The sequence below is a fragment of the Capricornis sumatraensis genome, chromosome 16 (assembly GCF_032405125.1).
Source record: "Capricornis sumatraensis isolate serow.1 chromosome 16, serow.2, whole genome shotgun sequence".
Taxonomy (NCBI): domain Eukaryota; kingdom Metazoa; phylum Chordata; class Mammalia; order Artiodactyla; family Bovidae; genus Capricornis; species Capricornis sumatraensis.
Window position 1 is genome coordinate 60,249,058 of NC_091084.1, and position 19,189 is coordinate 60,268,246.

The window sequence follows — 19,189 nt, forward strand, 5'->3', positions numbered from 1 at the left end:
AATGGGGATTCTAGGATGAACGAGACCAGTATCTCCCTTACCTTCAGTCTGAATTCATAATGTAATGGGGAAAATACAGTAAACTTAACTGAAGAATATAGAAATACAAATTGCATGATAGAGAAAATTTGAGGTACTCTCAAAACACTTAAGAAGGGCCTGTGATCCATGTTGAGACAATGAAAGAATGCTTCTGGGAGGAAGTGTCATTTAAGCAGAGAAGTGGAAGATGAATCGGAGCTTATCATTTCTAAGGACATGAGAAGAGTGTGTATGCAGTAAGATGAGGATGACAGAACACTAACAGTAACATCATCTATTGTGGGTTAGATAGGAGTCTAATTCCCATTTCAAAAGAAATGAGCTCAAAACCAGGACTTGTGGCTTTCTAGAAAATAGATCAATTCTCTAAATAATTTAAGAAATGTCTATTTTGTTATTATAAAAGTAATAAATGATCATTTTTGAAAAATCTGGAAAATACTGAAAATTGAGAAAAATTGAATGTGAATCACCTAGATTTAGGCCATGTATCACCTAGATTTAGGCCATACAGAGTTCTGGGATATTAAATCTTGTCAAGTTTACTACAGGAATTTAATTTCTTCATGTTTCCCTGGACCCAGGGCCTCGGGACTTGCCATATGACCAGTTTCAGGAAATGGAAAATATGATGCAAACAGAGTGATGAAACATGCCTTTGGGGCTTGCTATCTGCCCACTCCAGCTCCATGAGACTGCCCTCGGGAAGAGCAGCCCAAGCTAGCCTTCTGGGTGATGGAGCAGAGAGGAGTTGTCTCAGCTAAGACCTCCTATACCTACCAGACTTCCAACTTGTCAGTGAGGCCATCCAGAATCATCCAACCCTAGTCAAAATGTCCCAGACCATAGGAATATCAAGCCAGCTTACTATCATGAAAAAAAAAAGAAATGTTTGTTCCTTTACACCTTGAGTTTTGGGGTGATTTGTTAATAAAGCAAAAGTTAACTGATAGGATAGGTGTTAAATGAATTAGCAAATAAGAGATATTTTACCCATACTTAGAAAACTTGGGTTTGATCTCAACTCTGCTCTGCCCTGACTATACGACCTTGGGTAGGAAATGGCAACCCACTTCAGTACTCTTGCCTGGAAAATTCCATGGACAGAGGAGCCTTGTAGGCTACAGTCCATGGGGTCGCAAAGAGTCGGACACAACTGAGCGACTTCACTTCACTTCACTTCAATTAACTTCACCTATTTGAACGTCCATTTCTTTATCAGTAGAGAATTTCTCTAGCTCTACTGAGTGTCCAACTCTTTGCAACCCCATGGACTGTAGTCCACCAGGCTCCTCTGTTCATGGAATTCTCCAGGCAAGAATACTGGAGTGGGTAGCCATTCCCTTCTCCAGGAGATCTTCCCAACCCAGGGATTGAACCTGGGGTCTCCTGCATCACAGGCAGGTTCTTTACCGTTTGAGCCACCAGGGTAATTTCAGGGTATTTCTCCAGATTAAGGGTAATAATGAAAATGAAATTACTGAATAAGTTCTGAAACATTATCTGTAATTGTTTTGTTTTATGAATCTCTTTTCTCTAAACCAATTTTCCTACTAGGCAACTATCAATTTAATATGACAAAATTCTCATCCAGTTTATCCTATTGCAGTATCCAATACACTGTACTAAGAAGTTATGAAAGTATCCATATTTGCCAAAGTAAAACATGACCTGGAATTATTTCTGTTGTTGTTCAGTTGCCAAGTCATGGCCGACTCTCTGTGACCTCATGAACTGCAGCATGCCAGGCTTTCCTGTCCTTTGCTATCTCCCTGAGTTATTATTTTGATAATTATTATAAGAATAAAGGTAAAAGCTCATATTATATTGAGGGATTTGTGCTATGTTTTGTCCATTTTACATCATGGAAAGTTCACAACAACCCCATTACCCATTTTTATGTGGGGAAATGACCAGGACTTAGCCTCTAAGTCAGGTTTTTCTGAATTCAGTATCTGGGCTCTTAACTACTATATTGTTGTGTTCTAGAAATAGAGTCCAAGGTTTCAGAGAGTAAACTGTAGAAACCCTGTAAAATTCACATATCACTTGGGGCATCAACTTAGCAACACTCTATTCAGTTATAGCTTTTCTAAGAGTGAAACTATATTCCCAGATCTCCCTACAGAATGTGCCTGGGACATTTCAGGATGCTTTATCCATGGTCCCTTACTTAGAACCTCTGAGAGATATCAAAACACTCCCTGCTTACCTGCAATTAACCAGCACAAATTTCTGAAAAATATATCTCTTCCTACATAGATTTATCATATCCTTTTAAGCCGTTTTTTCATCCTATGTCAGGTGGTTTGCACCAGTGTTAAAATTTAAACCTTAAAAACTTATAATTCTTATCAGGCTTACTATCTTTCTTTTTACAAAGAATTCTCCTTTCAAGCTAACCTCTGTCCTGACCCTTGCTTTAAGGCAGTGCTGACTCACTTAATAACAGTTCAAAAATATGAATATGATTTTGGCTGAAGATTTCTCTGGGCTGGTGTTAAAAACCAAACTTTTATAGATATTTTTTTCCTTTCCAAAATAAATGCTTTCAGTCTTAATAATTTCATTTCAAACCAAGACAACATAGCTCCTAATGTAGAGTCAGAAGATAACAAAGTATCATTAACTCCATCCACTCATTCCTTTTACCTGTTTCTCTTTATTCACTACTGCCCCCTCTAAGCCACTCCAGGGACAACATTACTATGGGAATGCAGAAGTTTAAATAGTTTGAAATGATTTTTTCTTATGGCTCAGGTATGTGGTTACATGTTTTGCAGATATGGGGTTATACCTCACTTCTTGATTCATAAGCTACTGCCAGGTTTATGCTAGTAGCGAAAGTTACTTTTCCTCTCTAAATTACAGCCTTTAAGACAATGTATCCTTCCTGTTTCTTCTTTGTGACAGATGTTTCCTGATGTAATGTAAGCAGGAATGCCATGATAAGGCACTGTTTGAAAATCTGATAATTGATATTTGCATGTATTTTAGGTTTACATTTAAAACTAAATTGTAGTTAAAAGAGGTTATGATTTTGATCTATTGCCTGAGTGTGCATTTTTTCACACTAACACTAAAAACAGACAAAACCTGTTACAATATCTGCTGAATAGCCATGTTCTTGCATACTATCATTCTCAAGTTATCACATTTTATTTTTCTTGAACTTCTTTAGATTTTCGGGTACTTTTATTCTTTATTTGCTTTATGTCCTATTACTCCCAATAATAAGCTGTCCCTTGCTATATATACCTGAATCACATATCATTTTATATTGCACTTGTCAGTTTTCCTAGGTCTCTTGCTATCTAGAGTTTGAATTTCTCAAGGGTGGGGATTTTAATTGGCTTTCTCGCACCAGTGCCTAATTTAAAGACTTACTTACAGTGGGTCTTCAAAAATATCTGTTGAGTAAATACATCAACTTATGATGTGTCTAACATCCTTTCCCTTCAGATTTCCCTGTCATTTTTCCTCTTTCTCTCTTCCTATCTCACTCTTCATGTTTTAAATCTACCTGGGCTCATAACAACCTTCTAGAGTATCCAAGACCTAATCTTTGGCTCTCATGTAGGAAGCCCAGGGTCTCTGTCTTCCTGGTTCCCTGCAGATTCATTACTATTTGCTCAGATCTTTGCACAACAGCTTTATTATTACATTTTCTGTTTCTCCAACTAGCACTTCCAGATCTTTAGATAGCTCTATTCCTTTATTTTCCCATGAGGTCCCAAAGCATAAGCCAGATGAGATGAATGGACTGGAGTTGAAGTGAAGTAAGCTCATGGCATCCCAGCAGAGAAAGTTCCTTATAGCTCGTCATTTCACTGGAGCACAGTTTACAGTCCAAAGATAGCCGATCTGGTGAATAACCATAGTAGGTCTTGGGCCCAGGGAATAATGCACTGTATAAATGTACATCAGCTGCTACTCTGCACTTTATTTTTTTACATTTTATTTATTTAATAAAAGAAAAGACCTTGGTTTTAATGTTTGAAAAGAAATATTCCAATATAACACACTGTAAAATACTCACTTTCTCTTAAAATGATCATGAAAGACTATGATACTAAAATGATTCAGATGTTTGTTTTATAGCATTATAAATCAAACTTCATTATCTGTTGGTATAAAAATCTAACTTTAAAAAAATATAAACTTATTTATTTTAATTGGATATTAAATATTATTTAATTTACAATATTGTATTGGTTTTTCCATACATCAACATGAATCCACCACAGGTATACATGTGTTCCCCATCCTGAACCTCCACCCCCCCATACCATCCCTCTGGGTCATCCCAGTGCACTAGTCCCCAGCATCCTGTATCCTGCATCGAACCTGGACTGGCGATTCATTTCATATATGATATTATACATGTTTCAATGCCATTCTCCCAAATCATCCCACCCTCTCCCTCTCCCACAGAGTCCAAAAGACTGTTCTATACATCTGTGTCTCTTTTCCTGTCTTGCATACAGGGTTATTGTTACCATCTTTCTAAATTCCATATATATGCATTAGTATACTGTATTGGTGTTTTTCTTTCTGGCTTACTTCACTCTGTATAATAGGTTCCAATTACATCCACCTCAATAGAACTGATTCAAATGTATTCTTTTTAATGGCTGAGTAATACTCCATTGTGTATATGTACCACAGCTTTCTGATCCATTCATCTGCTGATGGACATCTAGGTTGCTTCCATGTCCTAGCTATTATAAACGGTGCTGTGATGAACATTGGGGTACATGTGTCTCTTTCAATTCTGGTTTCCTTGGTTTGTATGCCCAGCAGTGGGATTGCTGGGTCATAAGGCAGTTCAATTTCCAGTTTTTTAAGGAATCTCCACACTGTTCTCCATAGTGGCTGTACTAGTTTGCATTCCCACCAACAGTGTAAGAGGGTTCCCTTTTCTCCACACCCTCTCCAGCATTTATTGCTTGTAGACTTGGAACGCAGACATTCTGACTGGTGTGAAATGGTACCTCATCATGGTTTTGATTTGCATTTCTCTGATAATGAGTGATGTTGAGCATTTTTTCATGTGTTTGTTAGCCATCTGTATGTCTTCTTTGGAGAAATGTCTGTTTAGTTCTTTGGCCCATTTTTTGATTGGGTCGTTTATTTTTCTGGAATTGAGCTGCAGGAGTTGCTTGTATATTTTTGAGATTCGTTGTTTGTCAGTTGCTTCATTTGTTATTATTTTCTCCCATTCTGAAGGCTGCCTTTTCACCTTGCTTATAGTTTCCTTTGTTGTGCAGAAGCTTTTAAGTTTAATTAGGTCTCACTTGTTTATTTTTGCTTTTATTTCCAATATTCTGGGAGGTGGGTCATAGAGGATTCTGCTGTGATTTATGTTGGAGTGTTTTGCCTATGTTCTCCTCTAGGAGTTTTATAGTTTCTGGTCTTACATTTAGATCTTTAATCCATTTTGAGCTTATTTTTGTGTATGGTGTTAGAAAGTGTTCTAGTTTCATTCTTTTACAAGTGGTTGACCAGTTTTCCCAGCACCACTTGTTAAAGAGATTGTCTTTAATCCATTGTATATTCTTGCCTCCTTTGTTAAAGATAAGGTGTCCATAGGTGCGTGGATTTATCTCTGGGCTTTCTATTTTGTTCCATTGATCTCTATTTCTGTCTTTGTGCCAGTACCATACTGTCTTGATGACTGTGGCTTTGTAGTAGAGCCTGAAGTCAGGCAGGTTGGTTCCTCCAGTTCCCTCTTCTCTTTATAATCTGCAACTTTTCTTTATTCTATGTGGCCAGCTGCTGGCCTGCCACTTGGCAGGCTCACACCAATGTGGTGTTAACTGATTTGATTTCCTCTCAATTGGTTCTTGAAATTGATCCATGCATATCTGATTCATTACTTCAAACGAGCCCCTGATGCAGAGGCTTGAGCATCATAGGTGGCCACTGTACCTGGGGGAAGCAAAAGATCCTGCAGAGATGATCTTGTTAGAATCAGTAGATAGCCCTACTTTTATTTGTAGCACTAGGACCTGATTTCCTGTGTATAGCAAGTATTAATTCATATTTTGTCATGATCATATTTCTCTAGCTCTCAAATGAATTTAATATAATGAGATACAACTTTGCATTTCTTTCTACATAGGGAAAACCACATTTATCTAATGTATTTTCTGGTCACTAGTACTTATCTGAGCCCTCTTATCTCAGCGCTCAAACATTTTCTAACAAGGAAAGCATGATCACATTCTAGGGCAAAATGGACTTATACTCAAATATTGCTGAAAAGGTATTATATCCTCATCTCTTCAGTATAAATGGAAAAGGAAAGATACTGTAAAATATTGTAAAAATATTGTAAAACATTTACATTGTTCTTACTAGGTAAGGGCCAAAAATGTGCATTTTGGGCATTGTGTGAAATTTTTTCTTTTAATTTTCAGAATAACCCTGTGAGCAAAAGAGATATACAATGCCCATATTACAGAGGAGAAAACAGGGCTTCGTAAAGTTAAGTCACTTGCTTGGGCTCACACAGTTATTAAATCATAGAATTGAGAAGAAAACCACTTTTGCTGAGCACTGAATTCTATACAGCTATATTTTACATTATGCTATTGTGTCTGTGGAAACTAATAACACTGGTCGGTACATGGGGTATTGTGGAAAGAATTGCAGATTTGCAAGTGAAAATTCCATTTTATTATAGTTAATCCAGTAGCCTAATATTCTCTGGAACAAGTCACTTAGTCTCCCTGGAATCCTACTATAACACACCATTCACAGTGTTTTTTTTTTTCAGTTTAATTTTTCAAGATCTCTACTTTTGATAAATTCTGATTGGTTTGATGGTTCTATATTTGTTTGTTTTTACTGAGTGGAAATGGGGACTCAGAATTGCTGGTAGTATGGCATATGGAATTATTTGCAGTCTGACTGATGCAATATACTTCATTTTTGTCTCTGTATTTTTTTTCCCATCCCCTTTTTTCCCAGTAAATATACTATTGAAGACACTGTGCAGGTTACTATTTATCTCAAATGCACCATTTTTTTCTATACCTCTTAGATTTTGCACATACTATTCCTCAACATATGCAAATCACTTAAAACAGTTAAAGTGCTGTGACAAAATAAGAGGTAATGTATTATTACTGTTAATATCATTATTTTCCTCCTGTCAAATTGCTCTTCAACTTTTAAGAGTCAGTTAAAATGTTGTCTTTTCTGTGATCCCATGTATTGGAAAGAAATTCCATTGCATGTGACACAAAGCTGTACTCAAACTGAATTAATCCAGTAAACAAAAACTACCTGTGCTGTGCTTAGTCAGTTGTGTCCGACTCTTTGCGACCCCATGGGCTATAGCCCTCCCAGCTCTTCTCTCCATGGGGATTCTCCAGGCAAGCATACTGGAGTGGGTTGCCATGCCCTCCTCAAATGAGAGGAAATTTTACTTACATAACTGAAATACTCAGGAGGGTTAAATGAGTAGGTTCATGGACTTGTGAAAGCCAAGTGCCTGACTGAAAGATACTTCTAGTGCAGTGAAGTAATGGATTTAGTATTCATTTGTCTGTTTATTCAAGTAATACTCATAAACCACCTCTAATGTGCCAGGCAGCACACCAACTATTAGGCTTATGGCAGATGAGAGATAAGAGAAAGATCATCTCTGTTCTCATGGAGTTTACAGCCTACTGGAGGAAGCCAACATGCAATTATAAATGAATAATATTGTGATAGAGACTAAAAGGACCTTTGGAAACTTGGGAACAAATTGACCTAACCTAGAGATCTGGAGAAGGCAATGGCAACCCACTCCAGTGCTCTTGCCTGGAAAATCCCATGGACAGAGGAGCCTGGTAGGCTTCAGTCCATGGGGTCGCTAAGAGTCGGACACGACTGAGCGACTTCACTTTCACTTTTCACCTTCATGCATTGGAGAAGGACATGGCAACCCACTCCAGTGTTGCCTGGAGAATCCCAGGGATGGGGGAGCCTGGTGGGCTGCCATCTATGGGGTCGCAGAGTCGGACATGACTGAAGCGACTTAGCAGCAGTTTAGAGATCAAGGGAAAGTGCATGTCGCGTTTATCTTTAAACCGAACCCTGTGGGGATGAGTAAATTAAGGCAAGAGAGCCTTAAGAATCAGCACAGGATTTGCCTAGTAGTCCAGTAGTTAAGAATCTGCCTGCCAATGCAGGGGACATGGATTTGATTCCTGGTCGGGGAAGATTCCTCATGCCACAGAGCAACTAAGCCTTTGCACCACAACTACTGAGACTGCATGCAGCAACTACTGAAGCCCGCACACGGGGAGCCTTGTTGCTCCTCAGCAAGAGAGGCCACCACAACGAGAAGCCTGTGCACCACAACAGAGAGTAACCCCCGCCAGCTGCAACTAAAGAAAGCCAGTGGGCAGCAACAAAGACAGCATAACAGCAAGGTGTAAATAAAGAAATAATTTAAAAGGTAATTAGCGCAGGATACAGGATGCTTGGGGCTGGTGCACGGGGATGACCCAGAGAGATGTTACCGGGAGGGAGGTGGAAGGGGGGTTCATGTTTGGGAACACATGTACACCCGTGGTAGATTCATGTCAATGTATGGCAAAACCAATACAGTACTGTAAAGTAAAATAAAGTAAAAATAAACATAAAACAAAAATAATAAAATACATTAAAAAAATAAATAAAAGGTAATTAGCATAGCGCATTCAAAGAACTGAAAGAAATTCCGGTGGATGTTTAGGATGAGGGTGGTTTAGGCTGGGCGATGCTGGGGGGTGGGGCTTAAAAATCCTTACTGGGACTGTGAAGCTAATCTGAAGAGAAATGGAAAGTCTCAATATACGATCATATCTGAATTGTATGGTAATGACTGTATTAAAGGTAGATGTATAACCAGGTTGCATGCTTCCTAGAAAGTCACTGAGAAGAGCTTGCAAAAGAAATGATCTGTTTCTTGTACTTTGAAGAATGAAGTTTTCTATTGCAAAATGGGTAATGATAAGACAACAGTGCCATTAGCAGGTTGATGCAAAGGAACCTTATAATGTTCTGGATTTGGTGGACTTCTGGTGTGTATTGGCAGGATACTGTGCCTAGTAGGGTGTTGAGAGGGTTGGATATGAACCTGGAAAGGTAGTTAGCGGCCAGTTTGTGAACATCTTTGCTTGCCATTGTAAGAAAACTGAATTTTATCCTATAGTCAGCAAGGAGTTTTAGATAATGATAGCCATTGTCTTCCGATTCTTTCAGTTGTACCCTGTTGTCAATTCTGGAATAATAAGGAACAATAAATATAGATCTAAACTATGTTTTAATTTAGTTATAAAGACCAACAAAATAACTTACATAAATTTTTTTTAGATTGATACTTCAGTACTCCTTGAAATTTTTAATAATACAGATCACAAAATTGCTGACCTTCAAAAGACCACATTTGACGTCACCCAGTAGTCCTAAAATAACTCCTTGTTTCCTATATTTGCTGCACAATACATTTTCTTTTGCTCACACCTTAGAAGATCTCTGTTGTTTTGTAGGCAGCTGCTCTTTCCCTTTACAAGGGAAGTAGCATTTTATCACCTACCAAAGATCACTGTTGTGAAAATAAGAATTATCACTCAGTTAATGACCTATTTAAACTACCTTCCTTGAGTAGTGATCAGAAATGGGCTGCATAAAAAAGAACTGAAAGTATTCAAATCTACTTATAGTACAGAGGAAACAAGAAAAGCTACAGTCTTGACTCTACTGGTTTCTCATTATACAGTAGCATACTCTGCTCTTGAAAACTTCTACAATATCAAGGAATAGAATGCAAATATCACTTGCTAAATCGTCTAGGAGCGTGGAAACTATATTGGTATAATTTTAATTTTTGAAAATATGTAGAATGTATTAGGTACCTTTTTACAGATTCTATTTTGTCAAGACAGCTGTGTTAAAAATAGCTCACTCGGGAATAAGTTTGCCTTTAGGCATCAGCTTCTTTCTGCCTGATGTTCTAGGTGCCTGCTTCTGTTCCTTTCCTCAGATCACCATTTAAGCATTACAGTTTGTCCCTCAAACAGCCTCATTTATACAAGTCATAAAATATCATCTATCTGCATTATTTTCCTAGATTCCTGATTCCTGGATAGGGAATTAGTTTAATAAATGAAAGAACGCTAATGCATGATGCAATAATTTTAGACAGAAACTTTTCATGATGGTATTTTAGTTTTAGAAAGGCAGTTCTCATGAAAGTGGGTTGAATGCATTAAATGGTAGGACTTGCGGGTTGCTGTGGGAACAGGTAAGAGATGATGAAAGCATTAGCCAGGAGACAGTAAATGTTAAAGAGTGCTTCCCTGGTGGTCCAGAGGTTAAAACATCATGCTTTTCCTGCAGAGGCCATGGATTCAATCCATGGTCAGGAAACTAAGGTGCTGCATGCCTTGTGTGGCCAAAAAATATATATTTTTTAAAAAGAATATAATAATGATGAATATGTCATTATACATTATCTTCCCGACCAGGGATTGAACCCAGATCTTTCACATTGCAGACAGATTCTTTACCATCTGAGCCACCAGGGATGCCTAAAAAGAATGTGATAGGGTCCAGACACACATACACAGCCAGCATATGGAATTTATAGAGTTGGTTTTTATGGGAAATGAGGAATAAGAAATGCAAGAATGGTAAGAAAGTGGACAATTGGAGGACATTGACTCAAAAACATATAAAAAGAGAAAGGCCTTTGGGGTAAGGAAATAATAATTAATACAATTATAGGCATCTGAGTCTTAAGGTGCCTTTGGGCATATCTAAGTGTGGCTGCACAATAGACCATGAAAATATGTCTGTAACTCCAGGGAGATGTGAACTGTAGAAGTAGATTTGATAATCTTCAATATATTATATTATGGATACATAATTTTATGTTACCCACAACTAGATGGAAGTCAAACTATATAGAAGTTTCCAAATCAAAACGCTGTTCTCTCAGAACTGTTTAATTGCATTTGAATTCTGTTTTGCTAATGATAATTTCATTGCTGATCTGATTCTGTCTTGGTTACATGTAATCTTCACCTATTCCCCCTGTTCCTTCTTCTGCTCTAAATCTTTAGTAGCTTCCCTGTATTTGTGATATACTAAAATTTCACGATAATGGAGTTAGAGTGCTTTACATCGGCTCTCTCAACAATTTCCATGTTTTGATGCTTTGAATTGGTCATTTTTTTCTGTGGAAATTTTCTTAGGGTTTTTTTTTTTTTTGGTATTAGTTTCTCTTTCCCATTTCTCTTTTCTTTATTTGTGAAATACTTCTACGGTTGCATGTTAGGTTTTGTCTCTTCACATTTCTTTATTTTAAGTCATTTAGCACTGTTCTTAAGATTTTTCTCTTTTTTTTCCTATTCTTTTTAATCAGCTGGTATATTAGACCACATAAACTTAATTGATATTTGTAGGACATTCCATCTGAAAGTAGTAGAATACATTATTAAGACATGATTTTTTAAAAAATATAGGTGGTATGGGCCTTCCCAGGTGGAGCTAGGTATAAAGAACTGTCCTGTCAATGCTGGAGACATTAGAGATGCAGGTTTGATCCCTGAATGGGAAAGACACCCTGGAGGAGAGCACGAAAACCCACTCCAGTATTCTTGCCTAGAGAATCCTATGGACAGAAGAGCCTGGAGGGCTACAGTCCATAGGGTCGCAAGTGTTGGACATAGCTAAAGTGATTTAGCACAGCACACACATAGGGTGTATAGAGGTAAAGCTTGAAAGATAATCATAACCTACAACCAAAGCCATTACTCCTAGAGGGGAGGTTTACTATGGTTCTCAGCCCACATCTGTTCTTGTAGAGGGGATGACTTCTCCATTTTCTGTTAAATAAATTTTTGCTTTTCTTTGTAGTCTAAGTATGTACTAAGTACATACCCCTCCACAAAATACCATTGCCCATGTTTTCAGATATTTAAAAAATATTATATTTCATAGTTTTATAAAGTTATACTTTCTAAATAGCATATTATTAAGACCTGTTCATTTTGCTATATGTGATTATAGTTGGGTTTCATTCAGATGAAAAATTTCATTGTAAATACATGAGGTTGTAAGACAGTCAGCCAACAGGAGCAGAGACTTGAAATCCAGCCTGAGCTATTGCTCTGAGATTCAGTCCAGAAGAGGAATACTTCTTTGTAATTGTCTACCCAGAAGGGAGATTCTTGGATTTTATGCAGAGATGTCATATGAGGTGAGAGATAAATAGGGGCTGATTTCACAATTGGCTTATTTATTCTCTGTCAATGATTTTTAAAATTATTTGTTTTTTGAAGACTAATGCTTTTATGAAATATCTTGTGCATGTTTTCAGGGTGTTTTTTTCTTTTCTTATTCCTATATATAAGCAGACTTCTCTGGGCTGGAATTACTGGGTAATAGGTATGCAAATGTCTGACATTACAAGAAAATACCAAATTAAAGTTTGCTATTTACATTCCTATCAACAGTTTGTGAGGGTTCTCATTGTTCTGTAACTTGACCAGCTGGGATGCTGTCAAAATTTAAAACTTTTGCCAACTACTATTGAATTTGACCATATTTTTATACAAGGGGTAATTTTGTTAACTTCCATGAAAAATATTAACACATTGAAATTTTTATTAGAACTCCAGTTAGTCTAGAGATCATCTTATGGAAAATTTATATATTATGATATTTAGTTGGGGCTTCTCTGATACCTCAATTGGTAAAGAATCTGCCTGAAATGCAGGAGACCCTGGTTCAATTCCTGGGTTGGGAAGATCTGCTAGAGAAGGGATAGGCTACCCTTTCCAGTATTCTTGGGCTTCCCCTGTGGCTCAGCTGGTAAAGAAATCCTCCTGCAATTCGGGAGACCTGAGTTTGATCCCTGGGTTGGGAAGATCCCCTGCAGAAGAGAAAGACTACCCACTCCAGTATTCTGGCCTGGAGAATTCCTTGGACTGTATAGTCCATTAGTCAATATGTCCAAGGAAATAATCTCTTTTTGGGGATCTTCTTTATTGTTATTGCTATGAAGTTTTATGCTTTCCTCCATAAAGATCTTATATACTTAGGCCCATCAACTTTGATAAACCCTCATATTCATTTTGGACTTCCCAAGTGACTCAGTGGTAAAGATCCCACCTGACAATGCAAGGATTTGATCTGTGGTTTGGGAAGATTCCTTTGGAGATGAAAATGGCAACCCACTCTAGTATTCTTGCCTGTGAAATCCCATGGACATTGGAGTCTAGCCAGCTATAGTCCATGGGGTTCCAGCAGTCGGCCATGACTTAGTGATTAAACAACAACATATTCATTTTGGATTTCTTTTGAATTTTCTTAGTGGCAAAAAAATCTGTTAATGGCTACTTGTATGATTCTTGTGTAGATTTCCCATGTATTTAACTGTATTTTCCTTTTTTTGTTGCAATTTAGTACTTATACAGTACACTATAAAAAAATTTGGCATTTTTTATCTTGGTCTACATTTTCTTTCTTTCTTTTTTTTTTCATTGAAAATGTTTTATTGGCCTTTTGGATAGAAACGGGAATTTATTTGCCAGGAAGGAAAAATACGGAACGCTTCACGAATTTGCATGTCATCCTTGTGCAGGGGCCATGCTAATCTTCTCTGTATCGCTCCAATTTTAGTATATGTGCTGCCAAAGCGAGCACCTTGGTCTACATTTTCAAATTAAGTTCTTATTTTTTTCTACTAAGAATTTATTAATTACTTTTGATCAGGTCTTATATTATTTGTTTTATAAATAGGAATATTATGCTACGATATGCCAGTCACTTAACTTTTAATTATTTCAGTAGATTTCTGGGATAAGTATTTTCCATACTTATGTAAGAAATAATAAAAAAATAATATGCATGTGGAAAAGACCTACTTAAGGGCTTCATTTACAGTCTTTTAAATCAAAATTTTATTTAATAACATATGTGTTATTGGAATGGTATATATTTTTTCAGTCTTATGGGATAAGTGTTTTCTATATTTAGCCCATGAGTCTGTTGAAATAATTAAAATAGTTAGTATATATTAAAAAAATTTTTTCCTGGCTTTATGTAGGCCATGGTTTTGCAAAGAGATGGACATGACAGTGACTGAACAACAACAAATGGGATAAGTACTAGTTTGCTTAAAGCTGTTTGTTATAATATATATGATATTTTATTTAAAGCTGTATATTACTCATACAAACTGTATCCTTTTTCTCCTTAATCTATTAATAAATCAAATTATGTTAACAGATTTTTTTTAAGTGAAGGCATCCAGACCAGGACTCTATGGAGCCTTCCTGGAACAGACCTTCCCCAATATCCTCTGCTTTAGCTCCTCTCTGAAGTACCTGTTGAATCAGTTCAGTTCAGTCGCTTAGTCGTGGTCCAACTCTTTGCAACTCCACAGACTGCAGCATGCCAGGTTTCCCTGTCCATCACCAAATCCCAAAGTTTACTCAAACTCATGTCCATTGAGTCAGTGATGCCATCCAACCATCTCATCCTCTGTTGTCCCCTTCTCCTCCTGCCTTCAATCTTTCCCAGCATCAGGATCTTTTCAAATGAGTCAGTTCTTCACATCAGGTGGCCAAAGTATTGGAGTTTCAGCTTCAGCATCAGTCTTTCCAATTAATATTCAAGACTGATTTCCTTTAGGGTGGACTGGTTGGGTTTCCTTGTAGTCTAAGGGACTCTCAAGAGTCTTTTCCAGCACCAAATTCTAAAGCATCAATTCTTCAGCACTCAGCTTTCTTTATAGTCCAAATCTCACATCCACACATGACTACTGGAAAAACCATAGCCTGACTAGACAGACCTTTGTTGGCAAAGTAATGTCTCTGCTTTTTAATATGCTGTCTAGGTTGGTCATAACTTTTCTTCCAAGGAATAAGCATCTTTTAATTTCATGGCTGCAGTTACCATCTGCAGTGATTTTGGAGCCCCCCAAAATAAAGTCTGTCACTGTTTTCATTGTTTCCCCATCTATTTCCCATGAAGTGATGGGACCAGATGCCATGATCTTAGTTTTCTGAATGTTGAGTTTTAAGCCAACTTTTTCACTCTCCATATATAGATAACAGTATTTGATACAGATTTCCTAAATTGTTTTACAGTTGTGCAAACCCCCTACCAAATGGAAGATGTTCACTACTTGATGATCATGAGCACACAGTCCCTGGCCTCCTGGAGCCTAAGGAGTGATAAAGTTAACCCCTGTGACCCACCTGTTCCCTCACCATCAGCCAATCAGAGAACTCTGCATGAACTGATCAAGTACCCTGCAACCCCACTCCCTCACCTGGCTTTTAAAAATGCTTTGCTGAAACCCTTCAGGGAGCTCAGGGCTTTTTAAGGCAGGAGCTACCTGACTACTTGCATGAACCTTCAGTAAATCTTTCTTTGCTCCGAACTGTGCATCAAGCACATGAACTTGTGCTAAAAATCCTTGCAAATTAGATAAACTCCAACTGATCTTGATATATTATCTGTTATATATATATAGACATAGAATACATAGATATACTGTTTCTTAATAATTCCAACATCACAATTTTCCCTTCTATATTGGTATAGACCATTGATTCTTCACTTGAACCACAGGTAGATTATTATTATTTTTTTTTTACAAAGGCTATCATATGAAAAATATATACTTTTAAAGAGTAGACATAGCAAAGTCAGATGTTATTGCTTTAAGATGAACAAAGGAACTGAGACTAAACAAGAGAGGAATGTATTTTAGACTGCAAATTGTTCCCTCTGGAACACATGCCCAGTGAGTGGAATAATGACAAATTATTTTTACATTTATGCTGTAACCATCTCTCTCACTCTAATTTTTTATTTGCCCAGAAAACAGATTTGATTTTGAGTAGGTCAAAAGCATGTATGTGACTACACTGTGCCTAGTTTATTGTGTCATTGTGAGGATCAAATAAGATGGGCAATGTGATTGCCTTAGAAGGGTCAGTACTAAGTGCTTAGGGAGTGCTGGTTTTTCTTATTGGCATCAATATATTTTAAATTGCTCATTGAACCAGAATATTGAATATAAATTTACCAATTCAAACAATTTTCTTACCTTGCTATACTTTAGTATTTCATTTATGAACTTGCATTATTTAAGACCTTCATCTTAGATATCAATGCTCTGATATTCATTTTATAAATAAAAAAGAAATTTCCATTTTATATTTGGAAGTGATGAGGGAGAGTCAGTTATCCTTGTTTCTGCATTTGAATCCACATTATTTAATCCTACTGTTATCACAGACAAAAAATAACTACCATGGTGGATCTACCTGCTCAAAACCTAGGTATAGCATTGTGATTAAGAGCTCCTTGGTGACCTGTGTTTAAATCCTGGCTATAATACTTGCTATCTTGTTAACATTATGCAACTTGTTTAGTCACTCTGTTCTTTCATTCCTCATGAGTAAAGTGAAATAATGGAATCTACTTCATAGGATTATTATGAGAATTATATGATTTTCTGTGTAGCAAGTACAGAGCCTGCTAGCTATATCTGTTTTAATACCATGCTAATCCCATCTATCTTCTCATTTAATTTTCATTGCAACCCTATGAGGCAGGCAGTAATATCTCATTTTTTAGATAGGAGAAATTAGATTTCAGAGTACATACATACCTTTTACAGGGTCACAAAAATCGGGAAATTTGGGGTATAGGATTTTAATTTAGGGCTGCTTGGATCATAATCAACTACACTGAATATTACTTTAATGCATCTTCTACCAAAATATGATGCTCCATTAAACAAAGTGATAAGTTAGTGTGAATCTTTAATGTGAAAATGGGAAATTGTTTTATAGATGGGAAAGCTAGCATTTCTAAGTCTCCACTTAAATCAGAGAAGAGAAAAACACATTTCTGTTGTAATATGAGATTAACTAAAATATAAATATATTTGTTTATATTTGGAAGTATTTGTTTACTTTGGAATGGGCAATCAAGAAAAATATGGATTCTTTATAGAAGCCTTGGTAGGGGATTTGATTTTATTTGGATTTGCTAAATATTGATATGACTGGGTAAAAGCATAGAGTCTTCCTCTTGAAAGATTTGGGTTAAGATCATGTTGTTGTCACTTTTAAAGCTCTTTGTCTTTGGGCTATTCATGTAACCTCAGAACCTCAGTTTCTTATTGAGTAATTGTACATGATGATATGCTATTTCACTTTGGTAAATGAAAGAATTAAATCCTTCAGCAGTGTGCCTGGCATAGAATGAGAATCCGTGAGAAAATATCAGCTTTTTATCACAAATGGGGAGGGAAAGAAAGAGAGAGATTTTCTCAATCTCTTCTAATTCCATATTGATGTAATGCAGTTTTGAGAAAATTCAGTGTGTTTGTCTTCAGTGGGCTGGTTAGATAAAAATATACTGTAAACATCAAGAAGTTAAGATTATGGACAATTTTAAGATTTTAATCTAAATTCTTGTTAATCTAAATTTTCTTTGTCTAAAAAAATCACAAATACATAACTCACACAAAAGCAAATGCACACATACACACACACCACAAAAACCAACAAAAAAATCCCCTGAGTCTTTGAAAAGAAATCAAATCTGTTAGCTGTTATTATCACTAATGTGGTATGAATCGTTACACACTTAACCTAAAATGTGTCATAATAGTTGTTAAGATCACAGTCTTAAGAGTCAGAAGGTTGGAGTGTGTTTTTTGTCTTACTGTGTATTCTTGGGCAGTTACTTACCTTCTTCTTCTTTTTGCCTTTTTGGTAAAATCAGGATAATAATAGAATATACTCTAAAGTGTTGTTTGGGGGGCTTAATCCTGACACTTAGTAAGTACTTAATAAACATATTAGCTATAGTTATTATAAAATAGGGATAATAGATGACCCAATTTATCTTACAGAGCTATCCTAAGATTTAAATAAATATATGTTTAAGCTACTTTGATAAATGAGGACTAAGTGAAAAGATATATTATTTTAATCTTTTTTGGCATTCAGTAACTATTCTCAGGTTGGAAGACTTTCTTATTTTCTCTTTATCTGATAATTTCATTCTTAGTATAACTTAAGCATATGGGCTTCCCTGATGGCTCAGATAGTAAAGAATCTGCCTATAATGCAGGAGACCTGGGCTTGATCCCTGGATCGGGAAAATCCCTGGATCGGGAAAATCCCTGGATCGGGAAGATCCATTGGAGAAGGGAATGGGTACCCACTCTAATATTCTTGCCTGGAGAATTCCATGGACAGAGGAGCCTGGCAGGCTACAGTCCATGGGCTCACAAAGAGTTGGACATGACTGAGTGATGACTAATATGGACATGCAAGCATATGGCTATGTGGCTTCTGCTTAATTGCTTCCAATGTCTAGAACCTCTCTGCATTTCACAGCAACCCATTCCATTATAGAATACATTAGAAAATATTTCCTCTCGTTGAATTATTGTGTGGCTATTTATCAAACCAGTCAGTCCTAAAGGAAATCTATCCTGATTGTTTATTGGAAGGACTAATGCTGAGGCTGAAGCTCCAATACTTTGGCCACCTGATGTGGAAAGCCAACTCTTTGGAAAAGACCCTGATACTGGGAAAGATTGAAGGCATGAGGAAAAAGGGATGACAGAGGATGAGATGGTTGCATGGCATCACCAACTCAATGGACACGAGTTTGAGCAAGCTCCAGAAGTTGGTGAAGGACAGGCAAGCCTGGCATGCTGCAGTTCATGGAATCACAAAGAGTTAGACATGATTGAGTGATTGAACAACAATGGCTATTTATAACTTGCACTAATTATACTTAGTTCTCTCCTTTGCAGACACACAAAAAATAGCAGTCAATTTATGTTCTGGTTAGTATTGACACGTAGCAAATGCCATCACAACTTAGCAGTGTAAAACAGACATCTTTTGCAATTTTATATGATTTTATGAGTCAGGAATTTGAGGGATCTTCATTGGATATTCTGTCTTTCGTTCCCTGTGGCCATCTTTTGAGGTCAGAATCATCCAGATGTTAGGAGGGCTAGTTTGGGGGCCCCCAGGATGGCATCATTTTCATGCCAGGTACTTAGTAAGGATGAACTGGACTGTTAACCTTTACATATATGAGTGGTCTCTCT

At 36.9% G+C, this 19,189-nt stretch overlaps 1 non-coding gene across 1 annotated transcript; it reads right to left on the minus strand.

Annotated features, from left to right (window-relative positions):
- Window positions 1-13,627: 13,627 nt before the first annotated feature.
- On the minus strand, window positions 13,628-13,734 carry LOC138093318 (U6 spliceosomal RNA). The gene has a single exon (XR_011146051.1). It is a non-coding gene; the product is annotated as a U6 spliceosomal RNA (small nuclear RNA).
- Window positions 13,735-19,189: the final 5,455 nt, after the last annotated feature.